We start from the raw sequence: 18230 nt of genomic DNA, 5'->3' as shown, positions 1-18230 counted from the left end.
AGTCAGATTTTGTACAGTGTGACAAAAAAGGAGATATCAAGTTTAAAACTTTTCTTTTTGTTTGGTCCTTTAATTCAATCAGAAGCCTTTAAATATTACCATAGAAACATGTGTATGGCTCATTGGAAGAAGAAAAAGCAAATTCTAGGAATATAATTTTTAAATTTTAGTCACATAGGACACAGGAAAAACTTTTGTAAAGGGATTTTTTTTTTTTCAAATCAAGAACTTTTCGGAATTAAGGTCCTCTAATAGAACCGACTTGTCAGATCTTTTATGACTCACAAGATTGAATTTTCTACTGAGATGGCAAGACATCGAATCTGTTTGTCTTAAAAACTCAGGGAGAGCAAACAAGTCTGTTATTGATTTGTTCAAGGAGGTAGTAGTTCAGATTCAAACCAATTATGTGTGTAGTTGGGATGCTGGTTTGATCTGTGGCCATGTGCACAGCATGTCTGGAGGACAGGCAGCACTGGTTCACCAGAAATCTATATGAGGAATGAAGCACCTCTTAAGAGATAAGTCATCTGAAAGAAAGAGGAGTCAGACGCATGGGGTGGGTCCAGTGACAAGGACTCTGTCACCTGATGGGCAATTTTGAGTACAGCATGGTTGAGTTCAGATTCTCAACACCCCTCCAAGCCTTCCTCCAATTTCCTGGGATTAACGTAGGTTTAGGGGACTATCCATCTTCTTCTTTTTCTTCTTCTTCTTTTTTAAATCACAGATGTATTTGTTGTAACAACTTTTTAAACTGTTTGAATACAGATGGCCCTTTTTATTTACCTATGTATGGCAGTTTAACACCAGAGAGTAAAAGGAAGGGGGGATGTCCTCAAACCCTAACTACCCACCTCCATTTCTGCATGAAACTTAGACTATCTTTCCTGAGCTGAAGACTCCAGGGAGCTAAGATCCCTTTGGCTTCTTAAGAGTCCTGGATAGTGGTGGGGTACCTGGGAGGGTCATAGTGGCAGTCATTAAGAGCTGAGTCAGCTGTAAATCTCAGATGCTCTCAGGAATGAGGCACTTTCACCTAGCTACACAGAGGAAAGATAGGCCCAGGAGGGAAGAAAGGAAGAAAATGGACGACGCTCATTCATTTAACAATCATTTGTTGACTAATTGACCAAATTCCTAGAATATTTGGATGCTGTGGGGTGGGACAAATTTGCAAGAGCCTGGAGGTCCTTCAATAGACAGTGGAAAGCCAGTGTCTATGAGATGTGGAATTATACTTCTTAATGTCAACTTCATAAGATGGGTTTTGTCTGTTTTAATTACTACTGTATCCCAAGAGCCTACACTGGAAACCAATGCATAATAGGAGCTAATAAATATTTGATAAATTCGTTGAATGACTCAAATATCATTTACCATCCTGGGCTTACTGTCCAGTAAAACATGGTGTAATTGTTAATTTTATGTGTCAGCTTGGCTGAGCCATGGAGTGGCTGTGTTTGTGCTTCTGGTTGAGACGAACACTTGAATCAGCAGACTGAGTAAAGCAGGTTGCCCTCCTCCATGTGGGTGGGCCTCATCCAACCCACTGGAGGCCTAAATAACAACTAAAAATGGCAGAAAAGGAGAGAATTTACTTTCTGTTTGATAGTCCTCAAGCTGGGACATTGGTCTTCTGCCCTTGGACTTGGACTCAGACTGAACTATACCATTGGCTCTCCTGGGATGTCAGCCTGCCAACTGCAGATTGTGGGATTCTCAGCCTCCATAATTGCATGAGCCAATTCATTATAATAAATCTCTTTATACATAAAGAGACTGGTTTGTTTCTCTGGAGAAACCAGACTAAGACAGATTGATTATATGTAGATTATGCACATAGCCACCACTGAGAAGCCTCATTTCCTATTGCAGAATTCTCTGAAGTCAAACAGAATCCAAAAAAATTATAGTGTAATTTCATGGAAATAAACAATTTCAAAGGAGATTCATAGGCCTTGATGATTCTGAGCTATGCTTTGAGATCCAGTGATTGCACTAGCTTATAAGCTTCAAGTTGTATTTAGCATCATCCTGTTTCAAGAAGTAATTACTGAGTGGACAGAAATCATATCCACCCTGATGATTGTCTCTCAAGCTTGGGTGCCACTACCTTCTGCAGAGTGTCTTTTCTTCCATGACATTGATGAACTCAAAAGGGAGAGGTATTTATATCTTCAGTAGTGATGAAGTCGCTGGGTCAAACTGAGATGTAAGGAAGTGACTCACCAAGATGATGACATGGGTTGTTTCTAACCCTGCTCCCTCTCACCAAAAAAAAAAAAAAAAAACCCCACACCAAACCAAATTAAAAAAAAGCAAAAAGAAAAAAAAGCCAATCATGCAAGAAAAAGATATCACTGAGAGGATCCTAGAATACAGAGGTGAGGCTGAAGCACCCCCCTGCACTATAGAGACCAAGACCGTGTGCATTAAAAGGGTAAGAGAAGTGGCTGCATGTTGACCGCATCCTTCCTCCCCCAGGCAGCACTGTGAAGACATCTCCCCTAAGCCTGTGGTTCCTCCAGCTGGAGAAGAAAACCCAGGGGATAAAACTAGCAACCCTCACCCCTACTCATTGTAGGTTTCTTTTTGGGAGCACCAACTCTGATCTTACACCACGAAAACTGTAGGGGAATCTGTATGGCTCAGTCACTAGGAATGTGTGATGAAGAACCGGTAGGGGCTTGCACCCACCAGAACATGGATTGCTGCCAACCAAATTCACAGCTGCAGAAGCCAAGTAATAATCCTGACTAGCAGTTTTGCTCATCTGTGGAACCAAGTTGGGGGAGCACTCTGACCAGGGAGCACAGTGAGTTCTGGATTCTCCTTTGGTGTCTTATTTTTCTCCTTAGGCCATATCACTCTCTAACGTAATACAGGTTATGGTTACTTAGTCTATTGTCTAAATGACTAAAATAGAATTTCCATGGGGTACAGTAGTTATTGACTCTTTTGTTTCCAACTACAACCACAGAACCTAAAACAGTTCCTAATACACAGAAGGAACTCAAATACTTTTGGGGAATAAACAAGTAAATTGAATGAACACTATGAAGATCCATCTAGGGGTGGAATATGTTGAAATTGCTTGTCACAAAGCCAATAGCATTAAAGAGCTTTTATAAATCTCCTGAATATGAAACTTACTTGCTAGCTGTTAGGCTGTAGAAACTTGAATGTGTCATGGGTGTTAATTTGTAAATTCTATAGTTCTTCATTTCTCTAAAACACATTTCTGTTCTTTGCCTCTATCTGGCCAAAATGGTAGGAAACCCAATATTATTCATCATTGGGCCTCCCTCTCCATTGCCAAGGTTGTGTAAAGGTCCTGGGAATCTAATGAAATCCAGAAAATCTGGCAAGGGCTATTTGGTTTCTTTCCACTGGGAGGATCACTGATATACTTGCCTATTGCTTTGGGGGCAATCTGCTCTATGGCATCTCTGCCAAAGTCTGAAAGCAGAGACTTTACCAAGTGTAGAGCCTTGGTGACTTGGATATAGGCTTCCCCATTCATGATGGCATCATGCCCTATGTAGTTTTGCTAACATCCACAGTTGCTGCAAGGGAGTGAGGCATGAGCTCCTAATTCTCACACAACCTCCAAATATCTTCCCCTTTGAAATCCAGGGAACTAATTTCTCCCAAGGGCTGCTGCCATAGTTATCTCTCCCTTTAAGAGAGTCCTATGTGATCTCTGTTTAAAAGTCTTCTTTAAGAAGGTAATGTTGGTTTCCCTCAGGCAGGGTGGGAAAAAGATGCCCAAACAGTCACATTTTCTAGTAAAAGATATTTTGTAATAAATGATTTTCCTAGTTTTGCTGAAGGAAATGTCTAAAGTGAGGTTAGGAGTTTTGCTAAGGGCTAGCTGAAAATTACAACAGGATATATTTCCTGAAATAAAAGAGAACATCGAGGTTGGAAGAAGGACCACAGCTAAATAAATCTGATTCATGTAAAGTTTTTTTTGAGAAAACACAAAACAAGAGGCAATGATACAGATTATAGATTTAAAATATATATTTCTCTTAATCTTTTTATTTAAGTAGATATTATACTAGGTGTCAAAGTGAGCTCTGCATTCTGTGTCAGTGTGCAAACTCTCAGTTATTAGCTCCCAATAGAATACAAAGAAAGGGATGCCTGGGTGGCTCAGTCGGTTAAATGTCTAACTTCGGCTCAGGTCATGATCCCAGGGTCCCAGGGTCGAGTCCTGTGTCAGGGTCCCTGCTCAGTGGGAAGTCTGCTTCTCCCTCTCACTCTGCTACTCTCTCTCTCTCTGTGTCAAATAAACGAAATCTTAAAAAAAAAAAAAAAAAAGAAAAGAAAAAGAAAAAGAAAAAAGAGGGCACCTGGGTGGCTCAGTGGGTTAAAGCCTCTGCCTACAGCTCAGGTCATGATCCCAGGGTCCTGGGATCAAGCCCCACATCAGGCTCAATGCTCAGCAAGGAGCCTGCTTCCTCCTCTCTCTCTTTGCCTGCCTCTGACTAATTTTGATCTCTCTTTGTCAAATAAATAAATAAAATCTTAAAAAAAAAAAAAGAATGCAAAGAAACTACAGAAAGTTGGAGTATTTAGAAACCATTATAGCAGTTGGCATATCATGGTATCCAAGCTCATGATCAGAGAACTCATCTTGTTTACTTTATTTATTTTAAAGATCTTATTTATTTGTCAGAGAGAGTGAATGAGAGCACACTAGCAAGGAGGAGCTGCAGGTAGAGAGAGAAACAGGTTCCCTGCTGAGCAAGGAGCCTGATTCAGTTCAGGGACTGGATTTCAGGACCCTGGGATCGTGATCTGAGTCAAAGGCAGATGCTTAACCAGCTGAGCTACCCAGGCATCTCAGAACTCACATTGTTTAATAGGCTATAGATCAGTTGAAATGCTGAACATGTGCAATTTGTGGTTTATTTGTATGCTTGTTATGTGTAGTATTTTTAAATTAGTTTCTGAACTGTAACCGAGAAGTGTATAAAAATCTGAGAACATATAAACATTATTCATAATTTATTTTTAGTTATTTGGTTTTTAATTCTGAACATTAAAAAATTCTGAATTTTTAAATTTACTTTTGAATTTGCAAAATAACTTTGTTAGCTATGTTTGATAAATAAAATTTATATTATTTATGTTTAATCCTAATTTACAGATGTACTTTTTCTAAGTCTAGTTCACTGGATTTTTTGGTCAAAAGAAAGATTTTTTTCTGAATATGATGACAAAATATAAGTTATTCCTAAGAAAGGAAGACCATAAGAACCCATTCTAGTTCTAATTGGAAAAATAATGCTTTGTGTATTTGGAGTTTAGTGGCCACTGTTGATGGAGAAGAGCTACAAGCTCAATGTGTTACTTGAGAAATCTACTCGCTAATAAAGTAACAAAAATATAAAAATTTAAGCAAGATTTGAATGTATAGCATAAAGAAATATGTCTGAATCTAAAAAAAAATTCTTTGAAGGAAAAAATATTGCAATGAGAAACTGACAGAGGTACGTGTTCACTATTTCACACATAAACATTATATTTCACATACAAATATTTGTGCTTTACGGATTACCTATAATGTGACACTAGGCTTAGGCAACCAACCATACGGAAGATTTTTGCTCAGAAATAATGGGTGACTCTGCCACAAAGCAGGTAGCTGAAGTGCTTTCCAATGACACCCCAATTTGACATGTTCAGGAATGGGAAAATGCTATGGAAAACCCAGTCAGAACAGATAAAGCTAGCAAAGTATTTTCCACTAATTTTCCAAAGTATTTTACACTAATAATAAATATTGCTAAGAGGGCAATTCTTTTACGGATATACCATTTGAACATGATGGTGGTTATTCTGTCAGCAAATGTGATTCAAAAGTTAATTTATGAATAAATTCTGGTGACACAGTTGTAATGATGGGAAAATAATCTGCAGCAGTGGCGCAGATTGAGGACTTTCTGCCGGAATGGCTCTTAACTGCCTCCAACCTAAATAAACTCTTGCCTCAAGGGGAAGAAAGGTCAGCTGAACTAAGCAGGAGGCTAAGGAAGGAAAATTGTGAATTACATGAAAACAAATATGTTAGATTCAAGATCATTTCCTTTAATATGTGATAATAAGTAAGCTAATCACAAACAACAACTCTATGTGGTAATAGATGGTTATTGAGGGGGAAGGTTTTGTCAAGATGCTTGAGTTATGGAACAAACTCTTAATGTTTCTGCAATGTAAGAAACCAGTTTGGTCTCAACATTTTAAAGATCTTTAATAAGATACCAGGCTTGTTTCTTTGTCTTCCAACTGAGTTGGTTTTTACAAAAACCAGCATTTTTTGTGATATTAAATTTTTCCGTGCAAGGAAGGAATGGAGCTGTTTTCCAAAGGAAGATGGGGTGAAAAGCTAAAATGGAGATGAGAAGCTTGGAGGAATTGAGCTTTTATAGACTGTTATGATAATATGTTTCATAACTGAACAATTTTCTATGACTTAGATGATAATCTTGATGAAGCGATCAACTAAAGGAAATTTCCAAAGGTTATTTTTAGAGGTGGAAAATGAGGAATGAGACATGTTTGTTTTAGGATATGGATATACTATTACTATTAATAATTACTATCATTCTATTCACCTTGACTTTTTTTTTTCTGTCTTACATGGCTCCCTTCTGTTTAATTTCTAGAAAGATTAGATATCATAATTTTAAAAAAAATGTATCTTTTAGTATTTTTCTTTGCTAAAGGCATTCCTCCTTTGGCATTCTTCTTTTTTTGGTAAATCCAAGTTTTCTTTTCAGTTCTGCCATTTCTTTTCAGTTCTGCCATATGTGCCTAATCCTTCTTGTTAACAATGGTGGCGGTGGTAATGGTGATGTTGATGATCATGCTACAGACGACTGTTAACTTAAAAATCTAAAGCATGTCTCTTTTGTTCTCTGGGGATAGCAAATTATGATTCTGGTGTCCCATTTGACTCTCTCTCACTAAAAGTCACAAATTTAGTCTCAAGATATCTTGGTAGAATACCATAAGAGGTTTTTTTTTTTTTTTTTGTGATTTTAGGGGCACCTGGGTGGCTCAGTCATTAAGCGTCTGACTTCAGCTCAGGTCATGATCCCAGGGTCCTGGGATCAAACCCCGCATCGGGCTCCCTGCCCGGCGGGAAGTCTGCTCCTCCCTTTCCTGCTTCCCCTGCTTGTATTCTTGCTCTCACGGTGTCTCTCTCTGTTAAATAAATAACATCTCTAAAAAATAGTAATAAAAGTGGGATTTTAGTCTGATTCATTTACTCATTTAATAAATCCTTAGGAACTTGTGAAGGTTTTACTGCCAACATACGTCCTTCTCTCCAATCCTCACTCTCTTGAAAACAGGAGCAGTCACCCTGTTCTGATGATTCGTGCAGGTATTTGGTGCCAGATCCTAGCTCAGTATAGTCTGTATTAGAGCAGAAGCTGGTATTTAGAGGTATTGAAACCATAATTCTAAATTTTTGTTCCATCCTGTAGATTAGGGAGTAAGGTCTGTCTCCTACATTTCATTTTGAGTCAACCCTTGTCTCCTGTCTCTCGGTTGTCACCTGTCCTCCTGATGGGAAATGCATCCCTATACTGCACTTTTGTGGGTTCGAAAGACTTCTGCTGTTGAGACTCCAGTAGGGAATGGCAGTGTCTGGCCTTTATAAACACATGGATGAGGAAGATGAATGTCTGGTCGAGGCCCCAGATGAAAGCAATCTTGCCTTCTGGGCAGCATGTCACTCGTTTCCTACTGGGCTATTATTGTGAAGTCCACTCTGACGGATGAAAACCCACGCTGGGCTCCTGGAGACTGTGTATAAAGGGAGCACATTTGACTCATCCTGGAAGCCGTGAGATTGTAGGTGAGCCCACTGGTATGGCTGTCACAAGGCCTACGATTGAGCCTTCAGCAGCTGGAGATCTCTGGGAGGTCATTCTAACCTCTCTGAATTTCAGTTTCCTGAACTGTGTAATGGAAATAATATTACTTCATAGACAAGTTAGGAAGATCACAGACAATAGGAGAAATGTCTTCTACTGTATATACAAATATATTGCTTCATAGTAATAAGCATTCTACATTCCATTCATGGGTTTATTTTGCAGTTTATCCCTAAGGCTGCTGCATCAATCAGCACCTCTCAATGAGAAATGCTCTTCTTAAACGTTGTATAATTTTCTAGATTTTTCTTGACATTTTTAAAGTCTTTTTGAATCTCTTTTTTTTGGGTAGGGGGGTAGTTCCCCAGGGAGAATCATTTCAAATTTAATTTGAATGCTTTCCAGTGCATCTCCCTTTCCTTTGCTTGGAATTTGCTCTTGCTGTGAGGCTAGTTGCTTATGCACATAGTTCCAGACAGGATGCCCAGTTCAGATTTTATGCAGGTCTCCCATCATGGCCTTGATCCTTACTTGACCTCTGGAACCCCCTGGGAATCCGCTCTCTTCTCCAACTCCTCACTCTGGACCTAATTTACCTCTTTGTCTCCATTTGGTTAGACTCTTCCTTTTCTTCCATTAGAGAAGAGGGATAAGGTCTCCTAGTGGAAGAGCAGAGGTGTCTACCAGAGAGCTCTCCTAGAGGTCCCACAGTCACACCTTCCAGTGACTACCTCTTCACTTCCGGTCTAACGCAGTTTTTCCTGGCACAGACTGCATTGCTGTCATGCCCGGCTCTTTCCTCATTTATAGGGATTCTTCTTTCAGTGCCCCCCTTACCCCCTCCCCGACTCTCTTCAGGCTAGCACTCTTGTCCCTTAGTACCAACAAGAAGCAGGTTGTCTTCCATGAGCCTCTGAGGCCATATGCAAATCAGAGGGTGTGCCAATAAATTCCTTCTGTCAAAGTACCAGAATCTCACCTAAGATTCCCGTTCACTATAAATAAGTGAAAATAACAGACTTGTTTGGAAAATAAACATTACATATAACTAAATAGGCAGTTATCAGAACAATGTAACTCCTCAAAACAAAACAAAACAAAACCCCTCTTTAATACTAATATTAATACAAGTCCTGGCAGATTGACCTTGTTATTATTATAAATGTCACGCTTTGTCTCTAGCAGCTTTTGTCCTAATGTCTATTTTTTTTCTTGTATTTGTATAGTCACATCTGCTTTCTTTTGATTACTGCTTTCATATTATGTCTTTTTCTATGCTTTTATTTTCCACCTGTTTGTGTCTTTGTATCTAAAATGTGTTTCACCTAGACACAGGTGGTGTAGACACAGATAATTTAAAAAATTATCAGCCTTTTGACCAAAGTGCTTAATTTATTTATAATTAATGTATTTAATGATAAGATGGAATAGTAAGATCTGTCTGGTCAACATCTCCTGTTCATCCAATTGGAAAAAAAAACTTCTATTACCCTAGCTTTCCATGCAGACCCAGCCAATAACAAAATAAAATAATTCAACTCCCTAATAGTATGACCTCAGTCATTTCCTTTTTTCCTTTTAAAACACTTGTATTTTTTATTCAATCAGGCTGTCTAGTTGACATTAACTCTCATGCACCCTTTCCCAGATAAATGTTTTCTCAATAATTTCATCTGAATCTTCACTTGATAGCTTTTTCCTTGTTTAAATAAAAGTATCTTAAAAGGAAGCCTTCTATAAATCTAGATAGAAATGCATCTGCCATTTATATAATGTATCTTAAAAAGAGTGAGAACCAAACATTGCTATTAAATATTAGCTAAATACCATTGTCTGCTTCAGAGCCTGCAATTTACTATCTCGTTCTTAAAATATTCTTAAAATACATTAACAAGTATTAGCAATGTGATGAAGATATCTCAGTACTGAACAGGGATATTTTTTCTTGATTAACCGAGAGAAATAAAACAATTCAAAAGGAGAAAGCTTCTACCTCTGTGATTCAGTGCTATTTAAAGCAACCACTTGAAATTCCTTGTATACAGTCCACATTTTGAAAATGCTTTACTAGTAAGATCTGGTCGGTCACTTTTTACATGTTTAGATGCATGCTTTCAACATAGAAAATATTTGAGGCTTAATCTCATTGAACTTAGCTGAGGAACTGAGGGAGTAGAGCTACATATAGAGGTGCTTCTAAATTGATGTTGGTACCTAAACAATTCAACAGAGACAACAGCAGAAGACCCTTATATTGAAAAGAGCACTGGTTTCTTTTAGTTGCTATATATTACTTCAAGGCAAAATAGAAGCATTATTTGTGTGACCACACCAATTCTTCTTTTGTTACTATAATCACTCACTGGACAAAGTCACCCTTTTAGTTCTCACAGGGATGAATTCACAGAATGTTAGTGTTAGTTCAGTGAAGACTTTGAAAATCAATGCCACATTTTTCACAGAAGCACGTTGAACCCAGATAGGTGATGTTCACCCTCCAGGGATCGTCTGACTAGTTCATGGCAAAACCATATACCAGTCCCATGCCTTTCCTCTGCAACAGCAATTTCTACCATTAGAACCATTAGAACACTGAAAGAGGTTAGCAAAATAGTGACATCTAAACTTCACCCAGATCAATTAAATCAGAATCTCTGGTGGGGCAGAGAGGCTAAGACATTGATAGTTTTGAAAAGCTTCCAGACAATTCCAATGTGAAGCCAGGTCTGAGAATCTCATTTTATGCCAGTGTCTTGTGGAGTGTAAGTATTTGCAAATATTAGCTGATGAACCAAAAACATTTTTTTCATGATTCATTTTCCTTTTGTTCCCTAAGCATAGATGATGAGACATTTATAGCTTTAGGGTGGGGCAGGTAAAAACTGATGACAGAAAAGTCAGTGTTTGATTTTCAAGATAAGCTTCAAAAAGTAGATGGCAGAAAGGATAGTTTTAAAAGCAAGGACTAGGCACTTGAGAGAGAAAAGGGGTTCCTAGATTCCAAAATCTTTAAGTATCAAAAGTCAGATAGTGATGGACTCAGGCCTGGGGTATAAGAAGTGAACCACAGAAGATTTAAGATTTTGGATTAAGGATATGTTTAGAGAGTCATTTCCAAGTATACAGAATGAGGGTAAAAACAATGATGCAGGGAAAGGTGGAGAGGTAAAGATGGGAGAAAGTGCTGGTCGAGGGCTCAGAGAGAACTGGAAGCAAATAAGAGATGCACATCTTACGCTGATTACCTGGTGTACTAGTCAGGGCTCTCCAGAGGAATAGAACCAATAGGATGTGTATGTGTATGTGTATGTGTGTGTGTGTGTCTGTGTGTGTATTTATTATTAAGAAATTGGCTCATACAATTATGGAGGCTGGCAAGTCCAAAATCTGCAGAGAGAGCCAGAGAAGAGCCAGTGTTACAGTTTCAATCTGAAAGCTGTCTCCTGGCAGAATTTTGGTGGATGAGTGAGGGGGGGGGTGAGGGAGGAGTAATCTTTTGTCCCATTTAGGCCTTCAACAGAATGAAGGAGGCTTCCCTCACTATAGCAAACAATCTGCTTTACTCAAAGTCTGCTGTTTTAAATGTTAATTTCATCCAAAACAAAACCTTCACAGAAAGCTCCAGAATAATGTTTGACCACCTATCTGGGCATCATGGCCATAAAATTAGCCATCACACCTGGCATACACTGAATGATGCATGCATTATACTGTCCTCTTTCTGTCTCCTTTCTGCTCTGTCCCATTCAAAACTCAAGAGAGAAGAGTATCTGCTGCCTGATGGCACTGAGGGCCCAAATGCAAAAGGAGTCCCGGAGACCGTTGAGTAGACTGGTGGGCTGGGATAAGGATCTTCATAACCCAGAGCCTTACTTAACTGCTAGAATTAGTTTCACAGAAGGATGGGGGTAGAAGTTATGTCTTTGAGATTGTGGGATCTAAAAATGCCAGCACAGGGTCTTGAATGTTCTGGATGCTAAATAAATCTTAGCTGCCCTGGAAGTATTATAAAGGATCAGATTCATATCCAGGGCCTAGCTTGCTGTTAACAACTCTTAAATCAGAACTGGATCGCAGGCGCTCTTCTGTATAGATGAAGGAGCTTAGGAGTTGAAGTATGTGTGTTAAGTGTTAAGAGCCGGGGTAGGGATGGGCATAAACCTTCCCCCCAAAGTTTAAAGTATTGGAACAACAATGCATGATAAAACTCATTTGCTTTTTATAAATGTATTTCCTTTCATCAGCAGGCCATTTTCTATGTTTATCCATATAATTTACTGAGGGAAAAAGACACAAAGCTTTTTTAAAATGTGTTTTAGACAGATAATGGTTTTAAAAGCAGGAAAAATATATCTAGTCATTGAACAGGTATGGGCTTGCAAAAGGGAAATAAATGAACCTTTTAAAACACAATTTTTCAGCAAAATGAACTTTACTTTTAAAAAATGATGGCAATACACCCTGTGGATACTTAATATAAATTCATTTGAAAGGCATCTTAGATCTTGTTACTCAGTGATCAATTGCTTTGTCTTTATTTTTATTTTAGAAAGCCAAAGAGAGAGGCCATAATTCTTCTGTATAATATAGACCAATATTCAGTTATTTACTTGAATTTCACAGCTCTGTGTGGGGATAAATACACATTCATATTTATTTCTTACTTTTTGAAATATTTGTTCCTTATTTTAATCCTTTTCACTACAAAGGTGCTATGTAATTAGTTTTCTTTGTGTTGTAATAGGCAGAGGAAATATCATTAACTAATGCTGACCGTATTGGGAATAGATTGACAATCTGTATGAGTGAGATCTATAGAATTTAATCCAGATATTATTTTAATTGTTTACATCAGGCTTTTATTTAGGTGAAATTCAGCTTAATGTTTAATATGAAATCTATCAGTATATTTATAGGTGTGTATACAAACACATACTCTAATATTGAGAATAAAGTGAGGCTGGCATGCTTTTTAAATGGTGCTTTGGCCATGGAACCCAAGAATACCAGAATCTTTCCCTCATAAAAATACCTCCTATAATTTTCTGGAAGGGGATTAGTGAAAGAACAATGACTAGTTAAACAAAATAACATTTTATTACAAATTAGTTCTCTGCCCCCAAAGCCACTGACGAAGTCTAGTAACTTGTACTGGGATCTTGTAGAACTTACACCCAAACTAGATGTAGGCATAGACACCACCTTATTGAGCCCAGATTTGACATTTAGAAATGGCTACCCCTATAAAGCGAAAAGCTACACCTGCCATCTCAGGAAAACATGGAAACAAGCCAGCAGGAAAGAGCATTTGCTTCATTGGTTTAGCACTGAGTTGGCTTGTACAACTGGACATGCATACCTCCCAGACCTGGGAAAAGTGTCTTGATGAGTGACAGAGTGGGAGAGGCAAATTGTGTGTGTGTGTGTGTGTGTGTGTGTGTAGGGGAAAGGGAGAGCGAGAAAGGACGGGAGAGGATGGAAAAGAATTGGAGAGAGGAGGAAGCAAAGTAGAACAAAGTGGAAGCAAAGTGGAATGGGAAAAGGTGGAGAGAGAAAGCTGATGCCTTTACCACTTTCCAAGTGTGGAAGGAAGAGAATTAGGAGAAAAGAAAATCAAAGCCTCCTTGAAAGCTCCACCCTAGAAAACTCATCATAATCCATAACCTAAATCTAAGCAGTTCAATCCTCCCACCTTGGGCGGAAGGACAGGGGGAGCAGACCTCTGGCCTGTGGTCTGACTGGTCAGGGGAAGGAATGAGGGAACAGGTAGAAAAAAACCCCAGAGCAACCTCAAAGCTAATTTCCACCTTATAGGGAAGTTCATGTCTCAGTGAGATTTTTAGTTTCCACAACACATTTTCTCAGCCATATAACATTATTTCTTTAGACTCATGAGACACAATTTTAAAAAAAAATTTCCAGCAATAGAGATTTAACCTCAAGGAGGATATACTCAGATTTCACCTGTTCTCTCAATACTCATTGATGTTGAGTGTTTGAGGAGTATAAAGAGGAATTAAGATGACTCCTGCCCTTGAAAGAACTTGTATTTTAGACCCTATCAAAAATAACTAGAATATAAACTCAAAAGTGAAAAGTACCTTAAAATGCTTATAGTTCGAGGACACTGAGAGTTTGGAGAAAATATTTTTTTAAGAGACAGTAAATTTCACTCTGAATTTTATAAAGTAATATAATAAGTTTTGGAGTGACCTTTTAGAAACTTCAAACAGAACTCAGAATACTTATTCTCTTGAAGAGGAAAAAAAATTCAAATAAGCAAATACACACCTGCATGATTCCAATATTGATGCATCTGCTCCCAAGCTCTAAAACTAATTAGAAATTTGTTTCATATCTGCAATTAGCCTTTAAAAAGATGGGCATCCATTAACACAGTTTGATAGTGTAATGACAAGCAATTAGTGATAAATTGTTCTATCCTGGAAAGAAATAATAATTGAGAGTAGATGATTTCTAAAGGAATTAAAACATAATTTATTTTTTTAAATTGCTAACTTAATTTTTTAAATTTGGTACAAAGAATTCAGTTTAGGAATCTTCCTCTTTGGGTGTGTGTAGAACTTGAGGAAAATAAAGTCCTTTTTCTTACTTTGGCTCTTTCTAGTTACCTTATCTCGACCCTTCCTCCTTCCTCCATCCTCCTGATCCCACACATCCTGCATATCTACTGTAAATAAAAATAGAACAGGATGGGGGATGGGGTAACTGGGTGATGGACATTAAGGAGGGCAGGTGATGTGATGAGTAGTGGTATTATATACAACTAATGAATCATTGAACATTATATCAAAAATTAATGAGGTAAAAAATTTGACTAATCGAATTTGAATTTAAAAGAGGAAAATATGAGAGTACTCTCAAGAACCTGGAAGTTGAGAAAAATTCCCTACAAGATGAAATTGCTGATACTTACTTGAGAGATTTAAACAATTGATTGGAAGCTGTAGAAGGCAGATATCATCAGTTCAATATAAGGAAGAATTTCTTACAGATTAGGATGGGCTAAACATAAGTTTCTCAAATACTTATAATTCTTCGATTTTACCAACTATGACTGGAAAATCCTTTACTGAATGTTGTAGAGTTGATATGAGCATTCACTGGGGTCTGGTGAGGAGGTGAACTAGTTGATGTGTAAGTTTTCTTCAGGCACTGAATTAGCTTCTCTCACTGAAATTATTTTAACAGAGGAGTTACCTGCATTGTGCCTTCTGTCAGAAAGTTGTCTTGGTTATACAGTTTAATCCCTGCTACTGTTTTGACCTGAGACATACAGATAATCATGAGCCTGCATATACATGCCATTTAGGAAAAGAATGAAACTGAGACATAATATTAGATGTGAGATGCTAAAGGACATTAGGTCATTCCCTTTTTTTCTATTGCCCTCCCATGTGTTGGAGGAGAACTGACTCTTTCGGAAGGATGGATGGATCAAGAAGTTTTAGAATGGGAGCTTGTTGTGGTTCTGTTCAGTTAAATACAATATGGCTAGAAGTTAGCCATCTTTTCTGCCTATGCATAAAATTCCCACAAATATAGCTCTATTGCTAATAATAATCTCTGTATATTTCCCGACATAGTATTTCCCAAGACAGTATATCTGCCAGTATGCTTAGTCCATGGGAGAAAATAACTCAGATCTCTAGATATTATAAAAGGTGCAAGGAAGTATTGAACAGGTCAAATGTGCAGACTTATTTGAAATAATAGCAATACTATTGTTGGACAAAGCTGCTGTCACTAAGGAGAGTGAGAAACTCAATTTTAGGTTTAATGTTATTCAGTTCTTTGACCTCCCTCCAATCAACTCCCCTCTGGCATAGTTAGGTATCACCAACTGAAGTTAACTCCCTCTAGCCACACTGCCTGTAAAATACGTATAGCTTTTACAACCAGCCATGAGAGTGCAACCCTACACAGGCTACAAAACACAAACTGTTTCTCAAAATTTCTGCCTGCAAGTTATCTATATCATACTTAAATTTCATTGGCCAAATCAAGTTGCTTGACACATCTGAATTCAAGGAGTAGGGGAAATATACACCTCATCTAGGCCTAGAGGACAATGGATATTGTTTAAGAGTAAAGCACTCAATCACATGACCTTAACTTTTAGAACAGGAGTCAGCAAACTACAGCCTGCCACACATTTTGTAAATAAAGTTTTATTAGGACACAACCACACCCATTCATTACATATGATCAATGGCTGCTTTTGCATCATAATGGCAGAGTTGAGCAGTTATGACAGAGACCATATGACCAACAAAGCCTAAAATATTTCTTCTCTAGTTCTTTACAGACGATGTTTTCCTACCTTTAGATTTAGAGAAGCAGAAGGATATATGCATAAACATCTAAAATGCAATGTGTCTGCTTTCTTTTTTTTTTTAAGATTTTATTTATTTATTTGACAGACAGAGATCACAAGTAGGCAGAGAGACAGGCAGAGAGAGTGGGGGAAGCAGGCTCCCTGCTGAGCAGAGAGCCCAATATGGGGCTCAATCCCAGGACCCTGAGATCATGACCCAAGCCGAAGGCAGAGGCCTGACCCACTGAGCCACTCAGGTGCTCCTGTATCTGTTTTCTTATTTCATGATTACAGCCCTTTTAGGGAAGCAGGCAAGGTATACATTTAAATAAAAATCAAGTGGAGGTATTATTAAGAAAATGTGCCCTAAGACCAAGATTTTTTTAAGTACTTTGGAACTGCAAAGGAAACATCTGATTGAAAGGATCAGGGAAGATTTTTTAGAGGAAATAGTATTTGGAATAAGTATTGAAAGGAGGAAGGATTTTCTTAGGGTTACCCTCCAGGGAAAAGTATTGCAGAAGGAAGGAAAGACCTGAACAAGGAAGGTTTGGGGTATGTTAAAGGAACGGAGAATATCTGATTGTGGTTAAATATTGGTATTTATGATGGTGTCTGAGAGATGGTACTATCCCTGGAAACACAAAATATTATCTTGAATTTTTAAATTAGAACTATGTTATTAGAAGATGCAACAAGGGTGTTGAAAAGTGTTCAGGCTTTGAACCTTGCCTTTGTCATATGATAGTTGTGTGGCCTACCTGTGTCACCTTAACCAAACTATTTAACCTCTCTGAGCCTCAGATATCCCTCCTAGTGAAGTGAGAACAGTTAGACCCTCATAGTTTTTTAAGGATATACATAATGAATGTACAGTGTTTGTGCTGTGCCTGATACAGAGTAGGTGTTCAAAAATTATAGCTGTTATTATTACTGTTTTTTTAAGCTATTGTCAATCTGCTTTGACTTTTGCAGCCTGCCCATTCCTAATTGATGTATGCTTTCTGAACTTTATGCCCCTTTTCTCTCTCTCTTGCTCTCTCTCTTTCTATATTTCCATAGATATATATATTTATATTCATATATTTATAGAATTAGAAATTATAAATTAATGATTCAATAATTTTAACATTTATAAATAATTATATTACTAAGAATTATGATTTATTATCATATATTTATTATATATTACAATTATATAACTAATATATGCTTATATATAGATAAATATACATATATATAGAGGGGGGAGTGGTGTGAAAGAGAGAGAACACATGCACATGCATGGTGGCAGGGGAAGGGCAGAGGGAGAGACTCTATTGCAGACTCCTCACTGAGCCCACAGCCTGATGCGGGGCTGGATCCCACAAGCCGTGAGATCCTGACCTGAGCAGAAATGAAGAGTCAGATAATAAACTGACTGAGCCACCCAGGTGCCCTTTTTGCCCCTTTTCGTGTCATGTTTCTGACTGATACAACCTGCTACTATTTGCTACCTGGAGAGATCTGTTACTATTTAACATCCATCTCAAATTATCTTTTCTATAAAGTCCTCAAAAGGGCTTCCCATAATTTAAAACTAAATCTTTTCCTTCCACTTCCTCCCATAATATTTATAATATATTTTATTATATTTTAGATCTTATGTGTGTGTTGTCTACTTTAGTCATTCATAAGTCTTGAGAGAAGGAACTTTATCTTGGTCTTGTTAGATTCTTTGTTGTATAATTTTATAAGCAGTTTTCACTTATAGCAGGATGATCCAGAAAATATTTTATTTCATGGTAGTAAGCATCTAATTGAAGAACCATCTTGGAAAAGTGTTAGTTCTGCAACAAAGTTAATCTTTATAAATAATAAAAATAAGATCAGAAGTTGATCTAATTGTTGACCTTTCTCTAAATTTTGAAAGCAATTAAATTTAATTGTATTCTTTCCCTTTAATATATAGGGAAGGCAGCTTTAAAGTTGAATTTATGAAAGTCTCTGAACAT

The 18230-nt window shown here is 37.7% G+C and overlaps 1 long non-coding RNA gene across 2 annotated transcripts in view; it reads left to right on the top strand.

The window, feature by feature from the left end:
* The first annotated feature begins 2468 nt into the window (after nt 1-2468).
* LOC123394408 overlaps nt 2469-18230 on the top strand; it is a 120343-nt gene continuing 104581 nt past the window's right edge. The window contains exon 1 of one of the 2 annotated variants that reach the window (XR_006609137.1): nt 2469-2818. This is a non-coding gene — a long non-coding RNA (uncharacterized LOC123394408). The remainder of the gene's footprint in view (nt 2819-18230) is intronic. The other variant, XR_006609136.1, reaches the window with a different exon arrangement.

The sequence above is a fragment of the Mustela putorius genome, unplaced genomic scaffold (genome assembly GCF_011764305.1).
Source record: "Mustela putorius furo isolate JIRA1106 unplaced genomic scaffold, ASM1176430v1.1 tig00003834_pilon_pilon_pilon, whole genome shotgun sequence".
In the NCBI taxonomy this organism is placed as follows: domain Eukaryota; kingdom Metazoa; phylum Chordata; class Mammalia; order Carnivora; family Mustelidae; genus Mustela; species Mustela putorius.
The sequence above is the reverse complement of the archived record's forward strand: the minus strand, read 5'-3'. Positions and strand labels throughout refer to the sequence as shown.